At 36.1% G+C, this 17790-nt stretch overlaps 1 protein-coding gene and 2 long non-coding RNA genes across 4 annotated transcripts in view; 2 read left to right on the top strand and 1 right to left on the bottom strand.

The window, feature by feature from the left end:
• LOC149718471 (cell adhesion molecule Dscam1-like) overlaps positions 1-17790 on the top strand; it is a 189354-nt gene that overhangs the window by 45068 nt on the left and 126496 nt on the right. The gene's annotated exons all lie outside the window — the stretch shown is intronic.
• On the top strand, positions 10128-11878 carry LOC149718474 (uncharacterized). The gene is made up of 3 exons (XR_016371031.1): positions 10128-10680; positions 10770-10875; positions 11566-11878. It is a non-coding gene; the product is annotated as an uncharacterized LOC149718474 (long non-coding RNA).
• Positions 11090-12663, bottom strand: LOC149718473 (uncharacterized). Its single transcript, XR_016370999.1, has 3 exons — positions 12328-12663; positions 12110-12267; positions 11090-12020 (listed from the first exon to the last, which is right to left on the bottom strand). It is a non-coding gene; the product is annotated as an uncharacterized LOC149718473 (long non-coding RNA).

Genomic DNA, 17790 nt, shown 5'->3' with positions numbered 1-17790 from the left:
AACTTCGTCTTCTACGGCCTCTGGGATGGCTCTCGCTCTAGGTTGAGGTCCAGCCGGTTGGATTCGTCCATCTTGCCTCAAACGTCTGTCCACAGCCTCGAACGTCAGTCGATTTGGTAGTCGCCTCTGCGGAAATCTTTCCTGATACAAGCGTACAGCTGCAGCGGCATTCCCCTCGGCTAGTCCATACATTAGGTGCATATCCGCATATTCGGCATTTGTGAAGAAAGGCATTGTAACAGACTTCGTTGAATTATGAGTTTAATAAAACAAACACATGTACGTGAAACCTCTTTTATTCCTTTCTTAAAAAACCTAGTGCTCTGTTTTAGTGCTCTGTTTTTTAAGAATAGGCGAAGTTCTCACTATTTTCGAGGACGATCCAAAAACAAGCAGCCGCCAATTGGTTTGCTGATTAAGAAAAAACCACACGCAACTTGCGTTAGAATTCACAAAGTACAATTCAGCTTAAACGTGTGGTGTAGTATTGTGGGTGACAATTTAATTGGGCCATATTTCCTAGAGCCCAGGTTAAACGGTGTGGCTTACTTGTAGTTCTTACGGGACGATTTACCAGAACTACTCGAAGACGTACCCTTAGGTTTAATAAACAGAATGTGGTTCATGCACGATGGTGCACCACCACATTTCAGCATCGCGGTCCGAAAACTTGTCAATAACATTTTCTTTGTGCATTAATCATGGCGTTTTATCTATGACACATGAAACACTTACTGAACGAAACAAATTAAAGTTTGTTCTTTTGTTTGGGACCACCTTTGTGGGCCATTAACGCCGAAACGTGGCTCTGCATTGTAATTGTTCTCTGGGCGAGTTTACTCTGTTGGAAACAAACAACACGCCCCTTAATTGGAGATGGGTTTTTCAAATACATTCGAGATGTCCTTTTAGGTTTTCTCAAGGTCATACCTAACGTACAAGAGTGTTGTCCGTGATGATGAAGATTTGCGTAGCTTTTTACGGTTTGAGATAACAGGAACAAGCCAGGGATCTTCCAACATGTCCAAGTATCATTCGAAAGACTGCCTCGTTTTTGTAATGCCGCCCGTGGACATTTGGACTAATTCCTGAAAATAACGTTGTTTACGCTGTGCTAATAAAAGTCCCTTCAATCAGAACCATTTTACTTGGTGCTGGGAAGATCTTGAAACATCATGTCACTTGGGATTAATTTTACATTACCACCGTAGGCATACTTCTACTCATTTATACGCTTCTGATTAGTAAAGGTAGAAATCAATTGTTCGATTAAAGGCTATTGAAATTGTCTAGTAATTTTAAACAAGCTGGTTAGTCGGTCTTAAGTGTTACTCCTCATTTTTGGATATTTCCTTGTTTTAGGGGCGAATGTTTGGAAGGCCATATCTCCGTAACAAAATGTTGTACACCCCATGTTCTTTGGTACTTTCCGCTCAGTTTGGTCCCATAAACACGCCCCTTAATTTGTGATGGACTTTTCAGAAACACCCTGTATATATAGTTAAGCATCCACTCTAAAGGTTTTCTCACGAAACATAATAATAGAGAGTTTAAGCATCCCCTAAACGCGTACGTGTAGCTACCTTCCACAGTGCATTAGACCAATGCATTGTCAAAGGTGGCTACACGTACGCGTATAGGGGATGCTTAAACTCTCTAATAGTAGTTTCGCCCCCAAAATGCTTAAAATGGAAAACTGAAAGATTTATAATAACAAGAATTTGGTTAAAACTTCGGTAAAACCCGGCATTATTGAACCAGGAGTGAACAAACAGTTTATGGCTAGCGATTACAAACATACATCATAAGTTTATAAGATATGTTTCATAAGTATTACGCAACCTAAAGACCGTACGTGTAATTACTTGTAAAGAAAACAACGCGCCGGGCGGAATGGTTCCTTCTGACTCTCCAAGAGGCAACGCCAGATGGAGCCAGAGTTCACTACAAGCGGAAGGCTAGCCAAGTTGCACCGCCTCTAGCGGTGTTTAATGACGCACCCCTAGGCCCTGTAAAGTTCTCTTCACCCATGTCAACAGTGGAATGATATACTTTGTAATACTAGAGACTTACTGAAAGCCAGTTCGAGAACGACGCGAGAAATGACTACACTCGGTTTTGAAGTCCATCTTCCTATTTAGTCTGTACTAAGCCTTTGACTGGCTATAGAATCAATGACGTTTCACATACGTCACTTCATGACAAGCTGTCAGTAACTAGTTCCAAACGTATGGAACAAATCTTATGATGTATGTATAACGCCACTCTGATTATGCTAGAACAACATTACTATTATTACAGAAATTAGCCTATTCCAGCCGGGTCATAGTCTAAAAGCACTAAGCCTCGACTTCACCGGCTTGGTCATGAAATAACCAGCAACGATACATTTCAAAAATGTATTTCTCAGGTTTCGAAAAAAATCCTGAATGATTTTGATTCACAATTTTAAGAATAATTCAACCGTTAACTATATATGAAAATATTCTGGGGGGTTTTCGAATATATATATATTTTACGTAGGTCATTTGCATATATGATAATCCGAAGGAGTGTGGAAGAAGGTTTGAGGCCTTTACCATCAAAGCTCTTAAAAGAAGAAGAAGAGTCTGAGGGAGAACAATACACGAGGCGCCGTTCCGACTTTTTATGGAAATTCGTTTTCATCTCGAGCAGCGCCTCTCGCTCCTCAATTTGTAAAAAAGGAAGCCAAGAAAACAAGCGTTTCACATACGAGCTGTTTTCTTTCGTTTAGCAGAGAAAGATCGGTCTCGATAGACGAATTCGGAATAACTAAAGGCTTTCTGGATTCTTCTTCAATCTTTTATACAAAGATTTCCGTTTCAAGCTCTGGGAAGCGAAGCACGCTTTTTAGACTTGTTACTGGAAGGTAACACACCCAGCATGCTGGTACAACGCGATTCCTTTCTTTATATGGGCTAAAGATAATCTGTTTTAGCACTTGGACTGGTGTTATAGTTGGCCATAAGCAATTTCTAACTCAAAAGAAAAATGTTTCAAACGATAGGTAGCCATCCAAATGGCAGTTCAATCAATTTAGTCACTATTCGCGGATTTTCAAGGCATCGAAGTCTTATACACCTAACCCAACCAGGCAACACCTCACTATTTAGTGTTAAATTAGTGTATATAAAGTCAGGAAAAATAATTATTTTTTATTCGTAATTCCAACAACACATATATGATTTGATTTTTGACTTTTACTAAATATTACCTCTATTAGTTAACTTCTACCAACAGTTTATGCAAAGAACAGGGATTTTCGTAAAACATCTAGCCTACTCATCTTACTCGTTTCTCTAGACAATGCTATAAAATACACGTAAGATAACAATGAAAAGCAATTTAAACAGAAAATATATCGTGCAGCTTTTAGCAGTACAGAACAAGTGTTACATTTTTACGATATTTTACTTTTTTGCTCGTGGTAACCAATTGACGAGTTTACTCGTTGGATTGCTTCAATGTAAAAAAGGCTTAGGCTCCTTGTGGCCTTATACTCCTTGTTGGACTGCACTTTACAATTTGAAGCCAGGCTAATATGAGCCTGCTCCATGCAAGCGCTGCACTATTGTGTGCTTGCTACAGTAGTGGTTTATTGCTCATTGCGAGCCAATCAATCATTTAACAAAGTGTACACCACTGATCCATTTTATTAACCACAACCAATATGAATCAAATATTAACAAATAATTCACTTAAATAACTTTTTCATAATTATAATGTGTACCATAAGCCCTCTCCATATGTAATTGTCTAGCGAAAGGGCCTATATTATCAGCATTGTCTGTTGGAGACAAAATTAAACATATTTCTGCGCTATCCATACTGGGATAGAATAGAATGTGGTATATCAGGAGTGATTTTCCAACTCTCGCGTGGCTCATATTCATCATCCTCCTTCAAGAGAGCCCCAATGAAGGGCGCTAAAAATAGTTTTGAACAAAACTTATCAGAGCAATATACGGTTATGTGTTCCAACTGTTACATCAAAAATCAACCTTCTACTTGACTAGTCCGTCCACTCAAGCACGTAAGAGTTAAAATACTTTTCGTTCCTTTTCCTCTGAACTTTGACAATGAAAACAGTGCTCTTTTTACTGTCTCACCCTTAGGTCTTAGAAATCCTACCAGCTCTAAAGAGAAAACCTTTCGCGAGCTCTTCTGTAATTCTAGAGACTCCTTTTAAGTGTTTCTCTACGAGTATTTCTGATTAGTTACGTGGAATCGTTGGAGAATTAAAAACGAACGTAAAAAATTCTCAACCCGGCCCTACCTTTTCCGGGAAGTTTCCTTTTTATGAATAATTTATAAAGGAAACCTGTGGAAATGCCACCACTTAACTAATTTTTAATTTTGAAACGCGCCTGTGTCTGGAATTGAAGTACCTAGCGTTTCTCATTTTTAAAGTTGGAATCATTAATTGGTTTTATTTACTCTTTCTTTGGGCGAGGATAAAAGCCCCTCATTTCTTATTAAAAAGAAAGAATTTTTAACAGTCTTTGAAATTACTTTGAAGAGCGCCGATGCTCTTTTGTGGTAGAAGGAAGTGGTTTGACTTTGCAAAAAAAATGGAAAAATTAAATTTAGACTTGGAAATATAAAATCAAAAGCCTTTCTCTTGAATTTGCCGAAAAGGAAGAACAAACGTGAATAGAAAAACTATATTTTAGCAACAATAAGAAATATTTTTAGAAGTATATCCGTGTGGATATCGCGAGATTGGTGGCGGTGCTGGTGATACTGGGCACTATAGATACGTCGAATTCTTAATATAATAAAATATAGGACCTACTTTAAATTTTTTTTTTTAAATGTTTGAAAGTTTTATGTCAGATTTTATTTTGGGTAATTTATCTACTTGCCATTTAAAATATGGTAGTCTATTGAAACGGTAAAAACTTGAGTCGGTCTAGTATTTAGTGAACTTTAATCGATTTGAAGGGATACTCCCGGCTATAATTTTTCTTTTTAATCGAAAGGGCTTATAAAAACATCAATATATCAATCAGAACCATGTTTCTATGCACAATATTAAAGAAGATATGAGCAGTTAAGTTTCCGTAATGGCGCGTAATAATCACTCTGGGAAATAGCACACTTCCTCTGGTCCAAAACCAGTTTATTAATTGCTAGGAATAGTTTTTTAATTCAAAAAGTGGGGGTTACTGGTCCTGGGGACCAGTTTATTAATTAAAAATCTATAGGAGAACAAAGGCTGGGACCAGTCCTGAGACCAGTTTTTTATTTAGGACACTAGGGAGGCAGGGTTGGCAAAAATGAAGTTTTTTTTAAAAAAAACAAAAGTTGTGTTTTTTATTGTTTAAAACACGATTTTTTGTTTTAAACTGTTTTTTAAACAAGTAGAAAAAAACAGTAAAAAACACAAAAAAAAACTAGTTTTAAACATGTTTAAATCACTCTTCCAGATCTAATTGTCTATATCGCTGGTCTCCATTTAAGCCACTACTCCCGCTAGCGCAAGGCGCTTATTTTCACAACCTACTTGATTAAAAAAGGTCTTGGTTTGGACCAAGACGGAAAAAAACAAACGATAAGAGTGACGTTTATCAATTGACTGAAGTCCCGATATTGCAATTTTTCTTTATTTATATTAATTTAATCCTTAATCAATATTTAATTCAATCAAACTACAAATTTACGCATTTTCAAGAACAAATTAGATTTTCCGAAATTATTTTATGATATTAATTATTTTGAGCGTTCAATATTGAATAAATTTAGAATTTCAAGGTGTAAGAAATTGTCCGTGTGGAATTAGAACCAGGGACCACTTGAACCCAAAGCAAGTATTATACACCTAGACCAACGTACCACGAAACGTATAGAGAGGTAAAACACGAAAATAAAAATACTCCTCAATTTATAATATGAAGCTCTAAGACGCGACCTTCCGGGATTTAACCTGGTACCACTCGCAACCAGCGCGAGTATCATACCCCTAGACCAACGTACAACGAACATGTACTGCAAAGTCAAACAGGAAAATCAAGAGCTCCTAAAATTTAGAATTTGAAGGTGTATGAAAGGGTCCTAGTCAGGGTTGGCAAAAACTTAGTTAAAAAAGTTTGTGTTTTTATTGTTTATAACACGATTTAAAGTTAGATTTTCGGAAAACATTTTATCATGAAATTAATTATTTAAAAGGGAGTACGTGTTGAGGATACAATATTTAATATTTGAAAAATTCTACTGACTGTTTAAAAAAGAGCAAACGATCTTTTCAGAAGGAAAATATAATTTTTTAATAGCGGATACAAAATGAGTGTGATGCGTAAATTTGTACATTTAACCCCTAATGTCTAAATGCCTGATTTCTTTTGTGGCCACTATTCAGTCATTTCCGCTTCCGTACTTCCGAGTTTCTTGGTCAGAACTCATCATACATTTGAAACTTCACCACCCCTTACTTATTTGTAGGAGCTCATGTTTTCCGTTATCGGACTAGGCGTATTAATTTTAGCACTGTCAAAGGCCTGGCTTTATAGATTACGCGTAAAATTTTTAGAACAGTAAAATGTACCAACAGTGTAGAGAAACCACATAGGAAAAATGTTATTGCTTTGCTTTAAGTAGATGACAAAATAAGTTATCCTTAATCATATTTTTGAATATCAGTCTTCAATACAGATTGGTAATGGATAAAACCACTGGTAGGGTCTCCAAACAATTAAACACACATTTGAAACAGTCGAATAATTGGAAGGTTTTGACTGGAGCTTATTATTTCTATTATTTAATCTTTTCGCTCATTTTCAAATAAAAAAAAAAGTTAAAAATATTCGAAATTTTTCTCCATAAAAAAACATGTTTTAAACGTTTTGTTTAAAACGTTTTAAACAAATTAAAGTTTTTTTTTCATGGCTGTTTAAAACAAGTTTTAAACCAAAGTTTAAAACAATTAGTTTAAAACTTGCCAACCCTGTAGGGAGGGGGTCACTGGTCCGAAGGACTAGTTTAAAAATTATGCTTATTTTCCAGCCTGGTAATAATACGTTAGGCTTTCCCTTGAAGCATTAGTAGTACCACTATTGGACGAATCCGTCAGGTGGTACTAGTCGTCCAATAGGGGTATTTCCCAGTGCTTCACAGGATGGCTAACCCGTAGCGTCAATTACGCGCCATAATGGAAATGTAGCTGATTGTATCCACTTTAATATTTTAGATAAAAACATGGTTCCAATTAATAAATGAAATATTTTACGTGGTCTTTATATTAAAATAGAGAATATTCTAGAACTATATCCTTTTAAACGTGCAGATTTTATTCATAGCCACTATTTTACGTGATAGAGGCCTATTAATAAAATGTTTGCAATACGAGGAAAAATAGTAAATAGCACTGGAATAGAAGCCAATACCTTTCTACGTGCATTGTTTGGATGTTAGGGGCTTTTGATTCTTTATTGGTTTCCGGCTTCTTCTGATTGGTCTTCTAAATTAGTACTTAGCGTTTCGACCTTATGGTACTAAGCCTACCTTTCATAGAATTATATTAGTTTATAAAGATTTATTATATCAGTTTTAGATCAATTCCAATCACAAAAAATATTAATATTTATTCAGCGTAAAATACTTTCTTCACCATATTAGTAGTATATACCCCACATTTTGTACCTACTTGTGTATGTGAAGCCTTAAAATTTCAAATGAAAAACGTGCCTCTTCAAGAAGGTTATCGGCAATGAAGCCTTTAGAATCTCGTGCATGCCTTATTTTTATTAAAATGAAGATCGCACTCCCGTTTAGAATGTTTGCAAAATAAAATTCGTGTAATTTAATTTAAAACTCGGCTCAATGAAGGAAAATTTGATTCTACAGCTTGATTTTTCTCAAGTCTGCTTAACCAAAGTTTAGAATTGACGTAGTACAATTTTTAAAATGTTAGTCTAACAATTAAGTGTGAAGTTTGTGAATAAATCATTCTGACGCTCGATTACGCTAGAGAACGTTTAGGAATATTGTGTTTTTCGACGGCTTAGGAAGGGGAAGGGTTATCAAAACTGATTAATAGTCGAGAAGCTCTGAATTTATTACGAGCGGCGCTTCACGGAGCGGTTTTCATCCCCGGTTCGCGGTTTCGTTCCAAGTTTGAAAAATAGTATCTCGGCCCCAAAAAACGATGGGGGTGTAGTACGTGTAAGGAAATCGAGAGATGGCGCGCGGGGGAGTTTAAAATGAAAAATATTTCCACATCGACGTATTTCCATTGAAATGTGGGAAAACACGTACCAAATAGTACGCTTTATCCGGGCAAAGAGGAATAGCGATCCCGTTTCTCTTATATTGGACACTCATCGCTCTTTCTTGCCGATTCTTTTTCCCCCAGGAGCTGTCCCTATACATTCATCTATCTTGTTTAGAAACCTTTAATATTCATAGGTTATAAGGGTGAGGCTTATTCGTGTTTCTTTCCATCCAAATAAATAATATGCCAAGGATCAAATCCTTCCAATGTAATAACTATTCTTGAAAGAAAGTTTTCTTTTTCTCTGTTTAAGGCGTCTGCGCGTTATTTCTTTCGCTGTACCTACAGTATACATTTAAGAATTCTTGGATAAGAGGCAAAGCAATTTCTGATGGAGATAACACGTTTAATGTAATGTGTAGCGCCTAAAGAAAGGTAAAGAAATTTGGTTATTTAAAGAAAAAGATCCTGGTTCTACACATTATACCTTAAATTAAGAGCTTTTTCTGAATATAAAAGGAAAAATAGTATATAAAAATTTTATTACGAAATAATTAGCATTAAATTGGTCTTAAAATGAGGACTATACGGTCCCACCATTGGTTGGTTCTGACTAGCAGACACCTCTAAACAAATGGCGAGGCTGTAGTCAACGTTTTTAAGACCACTGAAATAAGAGATCATTCATATTTTAATATTTTCCCCCTTATTTATAGAAAAATAGGCCATTGTTTTAAGATATAATATTATGTTGGTTAAATCTTTCCCTTAATCGTTGATATTTAAATGGTTAATATTAACTATATTTTTCCAAACTGGGTGTTTTGATTACGTTTAATTTCCACCCTTTATGTCCGTGACTTACCGGTATTTACAAAATACCGCCGTAAATTACCGACTTATGTCATACCATCATTTTACAATTATAATTTAATGATAAATTTCCATTGCCAATTATGAAAGAGTTTCCAAATTATGGCGTTCAGAATCAAAATCTTTTTGAGTAAAACAAAGAGTACTAGACAACCAGAGATTATAAAATTACCTTATTTTACTTCAGAGCCCAGTTTTTTCCATTAGTTAGAGCTGTTTAAGGTGATCACAATTCAACGTGGTTTAAAAGACTACACGCAATGAAACTATTACCAGAAATTACCGATGGAACGATAATTTAATAACTCCCAAATTTACCGTTTTTAAATATTAGGATAATTTCATATCGACATAGACATAAATCGAACAGAAATTTCGACACAAAAGCTCGTTGTCTACAGCGTTTCTTTTCTAGCTGTCATTTTAAATGAAGGTGGGTTATTAGGCATATTTAAAGGGAACAGTCTGTCTTGATATCAGTGTAATAGGTTGAAACATTTTTTGGACGTTATTTCAAAATTCACGGTTGTTCTGCAATTCTGGCTACCATTTTCAAAGATCACAGGGGATTGAAAAATCTTTTTAATGAGTACTAGCAAAATGGATTACGCGGGTTTTGCTGGAAGTAGATTATCAGTCAGTTATGGCGCATGCTTTGCGGAGTTAACAATAGCGAACACTGATGAATAGTTAAAGATTCTTAAAATCAGAAAGTAAGACCTCTAGGAAGGTTCGATTGCCATGTTTTAACAAAAAAGAAAATCATTCGTCATTTCATGAAATTTCAATTGAAACCAAAGCAAAATATTTGTTTAGTAAATAATAACATTTTACGTAAAATTACCAGCTATAATATATTTTAACCCTTACTTTAGTGTCAACAGCTCATACTGTTTGCTAAACTTGTATTCAAACAAAATATTTGTTTTTAGGATATGGTGTTTTTTAGATATTTTCTCCTGAGTTTTTGATGGATCACTTCGGCGAAAAAATCGTAAATAAGTAACAAACTATACAGGGTGTTTCTGAAAAGTCCATCACAAATTAAGGGGCGTGTTTATGGGACCAAACTGAGCGGAAAGTACCAAAGAACATGGGGTGTACAACATTTTGTTACGGAGATATGGCCTTCCAAACATTCGCCCCTAAAACAAGGAAATATCCAAAAATGAGGAGTAACACTTAAGACCGACTAACCAGCTTGTTTAAAATTACTAGACAATTTCAATAGCCTTTAATCGAACAATTGATTTCTACCTTTACTAATCAGAAGCGTATAAATGAGTAGAAGTATGCCTACGGTGGTAATGTAAAATTAATCCCAAGTGACATGATGTTTCAAGATCTTCCCAGCACCAAGTAAAATGGTTCTGATTGAAGGGACTTTTATTAGCACAGCGTAAACAACGTTATTTTCAGGAATTAGTCCAAATGTCCACGGGCGGCATTACAAAAACGAGGCAGTCTTTCGAATGATACTTGGACATGTTGGAAGATCCCTGGCTTGTTCCTGTTATCTCAAACCGTAAAAAGCTACGCAAATCTTCATCATCACGGACAACACTCTTGTACGTTAGGTATGACCTTGAGAAAACCTAAAAGGACATCTCGAATGTATTTGAAAAACCCATCTCCAATTAAGGGGCGTGTTGTTTGTTTCCAACAGAGTAAACTCGCCCAGAGAACAATTACAATGCAGAGCCACGTTTCGGCGTTAATGGCCCACAAAGGTGGTCCCAAACAAAAGAACAAACTTTAATTTGTTTCGTTCAGTAAGTGTTTCATGTGTCATAGATAAAACGCCATGATTAATGCACAAAGAAAATGTTATTGACAAGTTTTCGGACCGCGATGCTGAAATGTGGTGGTGCACCATCGTGCATGAACCACATTCTGTTTATTAAACCTAAGGGTACGTCTTCGAGTAGTTCTGGTAAATCGTCCAGTAAACCACACGCTCGTATGGAAAATCCTCAGAAGCCACCGGTTTCATCCTTTCCATGTTCAAAAAGTTCAAGGTTTGAATCCAGCGGACTACCCACGACGCACGGCGTTTTGTCAGTGGTTTCTGGCTAAAGTAAACGATATCGATTTCCCACGGGATTTGTTGGTTACTGACGAAGCTAACTTTTCACGGGATGGTATTATTAACTTACATAATAAACATCAATGGTCCCAGCTAAACCCCCACGCAACTTGCGTTAGAAGTCACCAAGTACAATTCAGTTTAAACGTGTGGTGTGGTATTGTGGTTGACAATTTAATTGGGCCATATTTCCTAGAGCCCAGGTTAAACGGTGTGGCTTACTTGCAGTTCTTACGGGACGATTTACCGGAACTACTCGAAGACGTACCCTTAGGTTTGGTAAACAGAATGTGGTTCATGCACGATGGTGCACCACCACATTTCAGCATCGCGGTCCGAAATTATCTTAACGCGACCTTCCCTTTGCGGTGGTTAGGTCGAGGTGGACCTGTGGAGTGGCCTGCTCGATCACCCGATCTGAACCCTTGTGATTTCTTTCTTTGGGGCCACCTGAAAGACTTAGTTTATCAGACTGAAGTGCCCGATGTTGAAGAGCTACGTCGACGAATAATTCACGGCTGTCAAACAATTCGCGAAACTCCAGGCATTTTTCAACGTGTAAGGGAATCATTTGTAAGACGTGCTAATGTGTGCCTTAACGCGGGTGGTGAACACTTTGAACAATTTTTGTAACTAGTTGCAATTAAATGTTAAAACTTGTCAATAAATTCATTTTCTTCGTGCATTAATCATGGCGTTTTATCTATGACACATGAAACACTTACTGAACGAAACAAATTAAAGTTTGTTCTTGTTTTTGGGACCACCTTTGTGGGCCATTAACGCCGAAACGTGGCTCTGCATTGTAATTGTTCTCTGGGCGAGTTTACTCTGTTGGAAACAAACAACACGCCCCTTAATTGGAGATGGGTTTTTCAAATACATTCGAGATGTCCTTTTAGGTTTTCTCAAGGTCATACCTAACGTACAAGAGTGTTGTCCGTGATGATGAAGATTTGCGTAGCTTTTTACGGTTTGAGATAACAGGAACAAGCCAGGGATCTTCCAACATGTCCAAGTATCATTCGAAAGACTGCCTCGTTTTTGTAATGCCGCCCGTGGACATTTGGACTAATTCCTGAAAATAACGTTGTTTACGCTGTGCTAATAAAAGTCCCTTCAATCAGAACCATTTTACTTGGTGCTGGGAAGATCTTGAAACATCATGTCACTTGGGATTAATTTTACATTACCACCGTAGGCATACTTCTACTCATTTATACGCTTCTGATTAGTAAAGGTAGAAATCAATTGTTCGATTAAAGGCTATTGAAATTGTCTAGTAATTTTAAACAAGCTGGTTAGTCGGTCTTAAGTGTTACTCCTCATTTTTGGATATTTCCTTGTTTTAGGGGCGAATGTTTGGAAGGCCATATCTCCGTAACAAAATGTTGTACACCCCATGTTCTTTGGTACTTTCCGCTCAGTTTGGTCCCATAAACACGCCCCTTAATTTGTGATGGACTTTTCAGAAACACCCTGTATACACCGTGGGTTGTACCTATATTTTCTACTAATTAAAGTCCTCTAATGTTTAATTTATTGCCCATATATTGATTTAGCCATTACAACGAAAAAATGAGATTTTCGGCTTGCTCGGCTTCAAAAATGGATCGATATTTTTAGCCACTAATGTCATTTTCGAAGAAAAAACGAGAGGAGATCTCTAAGCGCGGGATTACACTGTTTTTAATGTCATTAAATATATTGCCTAGTTTGGGGCTGTAATTTAATGCTAATGCTATAGAAGATCTAGTTTTCTAAGCATAGGGTTGTTAGAATTATCCATCCACCAGTTCTGATCTCCGTAAATATAATATAGAGCTATTTCAGTGGGGGAAAAATTTCGTCTGCTACGAAAATTGGGCCTGCCTTTGAGTGTAGGGCGGCCATTTTATGAGGGTTTTCTCTATGGGCAAATAGCATTGGTGACGTATCCATTACCCCCTCTGAAATAGCTCTATACATGTGAAATAGCTCTATACATGTGAAATCGGCTCACTCTCCAGAAAATGAATGATGCTGGTATTTATTATGTAGGCCAATTCATTTTAAAGGGATAGAGAACATTATCTAATATTTAAATTTTGATATTTAAATGTTATGTTTTATAAAGTATATATTCAAAATCTGCGGATTCAGATATTTATATTTTAGCTAGGAAATTCTCAGCATCAAAATTTCATAGTTAAAAATTAGAAGTGCATTCCGTTCGCAGTTCCCAACCTTTGTCAAACGACCATCCTTTAAACCTTTACACGAAGCAATTAACTAATCAGAGAAGAGGTTTTTGGATGGTCACAGGTAGTACTCTACGATGGAGATCCAAACGTTAATTCTTGGTACAAATTCTAGCATCTGCTACTTTTGGAGCCTAGTCACACTGTGCTACGGTCGTGAAGGGGGTAGACACTATTGTTGAAGGGATTTTCTCATATTACCCAGCGCGAGCAAGCTTAAATGAAGTATACTTTTGTTTTTGTTTATGAACTTTTGGCAGCATGCTGTATAAATCAAAAGCAGTCTTGAGCTTCAAATCTTTTCACTAGAAGGCAGCACAGTTATATGTTCATCAGCCACTTAAACAGCGGATTCTGTGCCTATATTTTTTTAAGTTTCCGATTTTCAACTAACAAAACTAAGATAGTAGGCTCATTGAGCTGTCAAATTTTCTGCACATCAAAACCTAATGGTAGGCTTAATCGACAATAAAAGCTACTGTCCTAATGAGGCTGTTTTATTGGGCGGCCATCTTGATAAACTGAAAACTGAAGCAATAACTCGTGAAAATGTTGTATCATTACCTTTATTTAGAAGGGCGAAATAGGTAAGTTTTCGATGAATTTTTATCATTAACTATGAGCGTATACAAAAATGGATTAATGTAAGAAAAACGTCGAAGCTCCATCTCATTTCTTCCCTCCATGGTCGAACATGGAGGAATTTCCTTTCCGTCTGCGACTGCTTTGAAGGTTTTGAAGGGAGTGGCTTATAAATTCAAAACTCACGCTCGACTTGTATCATCCTAATCGCCTTATATTTTGGGTTTCACTGTAAAAGGCAAGGTTTATATTTAATACACAGATAGAAAAACCAAATAGTTAAAACAACTACTATTGAGAAAAACATAAGTTACCTTAAAAAAACTACAGGCAGTGAGTTCCAGTTTTGAGTTTAATATATTTTTCAGTGACGGAAAGTTCTCAAACTCGACTGTTTAAAAATTAATCAACTAACTCGAGTATTATATCGCATTAGTGTCCGCGTTGATTTTCTACCGCGAACGTCATAATTTTATCATTTAGTTCATATATTTTAACAAGGAAAATACAGACCTGAATTTTTAAACAGAAGTCGCTTTATACAACGTTGGTGGTTGGTGAAAACATTTATGCTGACGAAGTTTCTCGGTGAAGTATTTTTGAATGCTGATAGATTCTCGTAAATCGATGCCTGGTGAGACGCTGAAAAGGGCTTACTACAGACTAAATAGGAAGATGGACTGCAGAACCGAGTGTAGTCAATTCTCGCATCGTTCTCGAACAACCTCCCTGTTAGTCTCTAGCATTACAAAGTATAGGAAGCGTCTTACTTATGAAACATATCTTATAAACTTATGGCTAAAGCTATATGCTCCGACATTTTCTTATAATATTGCGAGTTTGACGGCACTGAAAGTCAGCGTAATTATTTGATGGTATTAACTTCTTCATAGTTTTACACAAATATTTTTGAACCGAGTGGCTGGTAACTCGCGCTACGTTAAATTATTATGCGAAATACTTAATTGGTGGACGGAGTGATAATTCCCTCGCTCATATCAGAACGATTGAAATATTGAGATCTAGGAAATAATAGAAGACAAGATAACAAACTTAGAAGTTACCGCAATTAAAGACTTTCTTTATGGTAGATTACAGCCAGACTTTCGCCTTTCCGGTTTTCGTATTTCAATTTGACGCTTACATAGAGCTTTTCTGCTTTGGCGTGTAAAGTTGAAACCTCCATAAAAGAAGATGAGGACATACAAGGTTCGTGTCTTTCCTTAAGGAAAGCTTAACCTGTAATGACTTCCTTTACAGTACAACATAAATATTTCAAGTTTTTGTGTTATCAAGAACCTAAAATTCTATTATATAAGTTTAGGTTGCTGAAATTTTTAAAATTAACTCTCTACTTAACACAGCAGATAAGACCAACTGTCTCTATAAGAAAGCTAATCTTGGCTATTAAGTATATAAAAATCTGTTACTTTATACATCTCGCCGTCTAGATAACAACTCTTTTTGTGTACGTCTCATATAAACCTTTTATTATGCCATTAGTCATTCCAGTAATATCTTTACAGCAGTCATTTCCAACTACGGGTCCTTGGTCCACACGTGGCTCACTAGACAAATTTTTGGTCCTTATTGAGTTGAAAGAACAACCTTTGACCTCAATTACCACAAATTGTAGGGCAAACTTTTGGAATCAGGTTATTAATAACGTTGACTTGAAGAATATCTTCATTTTTATAAAAGAATTATCAAAATCGATACATTGTTTGGGACAAATCACATTGGACTATAAATCACGAATCGTTACACCTTAATCCTCTTCATTTATTTTCTAACTAAAATTATCGTATGGTTGTTCAAGTTAGAGATTAGTTGCGCCATCCAAAACTCTGCACATCTTTGTTTTACATGTTGCATTTTGGTGTTTTGTATGAAGATTAATGTTCTCTGTGGAACGTAACAAAAACAATATCACAGTTTGGGCTCTTAGTGGGATCCCCGCTCTTTTAACACCTTTGAGTAACGAAAAGTTTCACAAGTTATGACGTTTATACAAGATTATGACCCCTATAACTATGGCTATAACTTTGTAGGTGTTGTTACCGAGGAAAAATGTAATTCTTATAGAACAAATAGGTCTGACGTGAAAGAACTCCGCCAACCCCTAGAGTTAGGCTCTGCTGGGATCGAGTTAAGGAGAAAATATTTTTCCGGACATAATGATTAAACGATATTTCGGAACTATAAGGTGGTATTACTGAGGAAATCACCCCCACTTCTTTCCTTCCCTTCTTGGAGAAAACTACTTTTGTCAAGAAAATGAAGCCATTGAAACGAAAACAACAGGCTAGCACCATAAGTATATTGCTGTATGTCTCCAGCTAGTATAGTGCATGTGTTCGTGTCCTGTTCATTACACAAAGAAGTTTTATAACTCACTAACTTAAACCACTACACGAAAAAGCTAATAGTCATTGGGGTAACCCGTATGAAATATTTGTATGATGTTTCTACTTTTTTACACTTTTCAAATTAAAAAAAAATTATGCTTAATTTGGCGTCAATCACAAAGCTAAAATGTTACTAGTCAAGAATGTAAGAGTCAGGATTAAACGGACCCAGCCTTGAGCAACTCAACCGAACGACTTATTCTAAAACAATCCGCTGATGTTACTCATTTCAATCATTACAGTATTGTCAAATTCTGTAACTAATTGTGACTGTGCATAACGACTGTGCATACAAAAAAACCAATTTCTGAATTTATATAAGTGTAAATAAATGCAAGATATGCCACGGATGCCTTAATTTAAAGTAATTAGTCTTCATTCCTGAGCTGTGCAGATATTATGTCGCAATTGAATTTTGACATTAGTAGATATAAAATGCCAGTTCTAGAACAATGTATTTTCTATGGGTGCAACTGACATTAATTTATATTGGGTTATGTTCGATCTCAAAATTTCAATCCACACATGTGTTTTTGGAAATCATTGTTCATCACGGCACAGACGTTTCAAATTTCTTTAAATAAAAAGTCATCTCTGACATAACCCCATTTGACCCTACCTCAAAAATTCTTCCATTCAATTATATTGACCTAACATACCATCGGTTTAACGACTTGTACTTCATAAATTTGTAGTTTAAAATAACATATGCATTAAAAATATCGAAACCTTTACTGACGAAGTATAGGGCTAACTGGTATAGCGTTGAAAACTTTTGGTCATAAACCTAAGCCAGCATTGATCGTATTTAAGCTGTGTTTCTGCATCCGACGTTTACCGCTTTTGGATGAACATTCTTGGTTATAGCGTATATGTTTAAGCGATCCCTCCTGGGGTGATGTTTTGAGGGACCAATAATCGATTACTGTGAGGTAATTTATAGGAGTTAAGTCGTCGTTGCTTTCGCTACAAGGTTTCTTCTTATTCAACTCTTTTTCCTCTTTCCTTACTTCCTTTAACTTATACTTCCGCTTTCCTAAATTACAGGAACTTTATGTTTTTTCTTAATAAATGACAGAACCAAAATAATACATAATGTATACCATTTTGGAGCAATTTCGTTTTCAAGTTCTGTATAAAATATAATATTGCGGTTTTATTTATAAGCTTATTCAGGACATAAATAATAATATTTGCTTCGTAGTTGTATGAAATTTATATTTAAACGTATAATAGTCAGTGCAGTGAAGTTTGGAATGAAGTGGTGAAAAAGTTTTCAAATGCATATATTTATATTAATTCCCTGAGGCGGATGCCAGTCTGTCTGTTTTTCCTTCCAAATGTTTTTATACTACTTCTGCGGGTAAGGTA

The sequence above is a fragment of the Phalangium opilio genome, unplaced genomic scaffold (genome assembly GCF_054372755.1).
Source record: "Phalangium opilio isolate 3A_F unplaced genomic scaffold, DU_Popi_V2 ptg000002l_1, whole genome shotgun sequence".
Lineage (NCBI taxonomy): Eukaryota > Metazoa > Arthropoda > Arachnida > Opiliones > Phalangiidae > Phalangium > Phalangium opilio.
The sequence above is the reverse complement of the archived record's forward strand: the minus strand, read 5'-3'. Positions and strand labels throughout refer to the sequence as shown.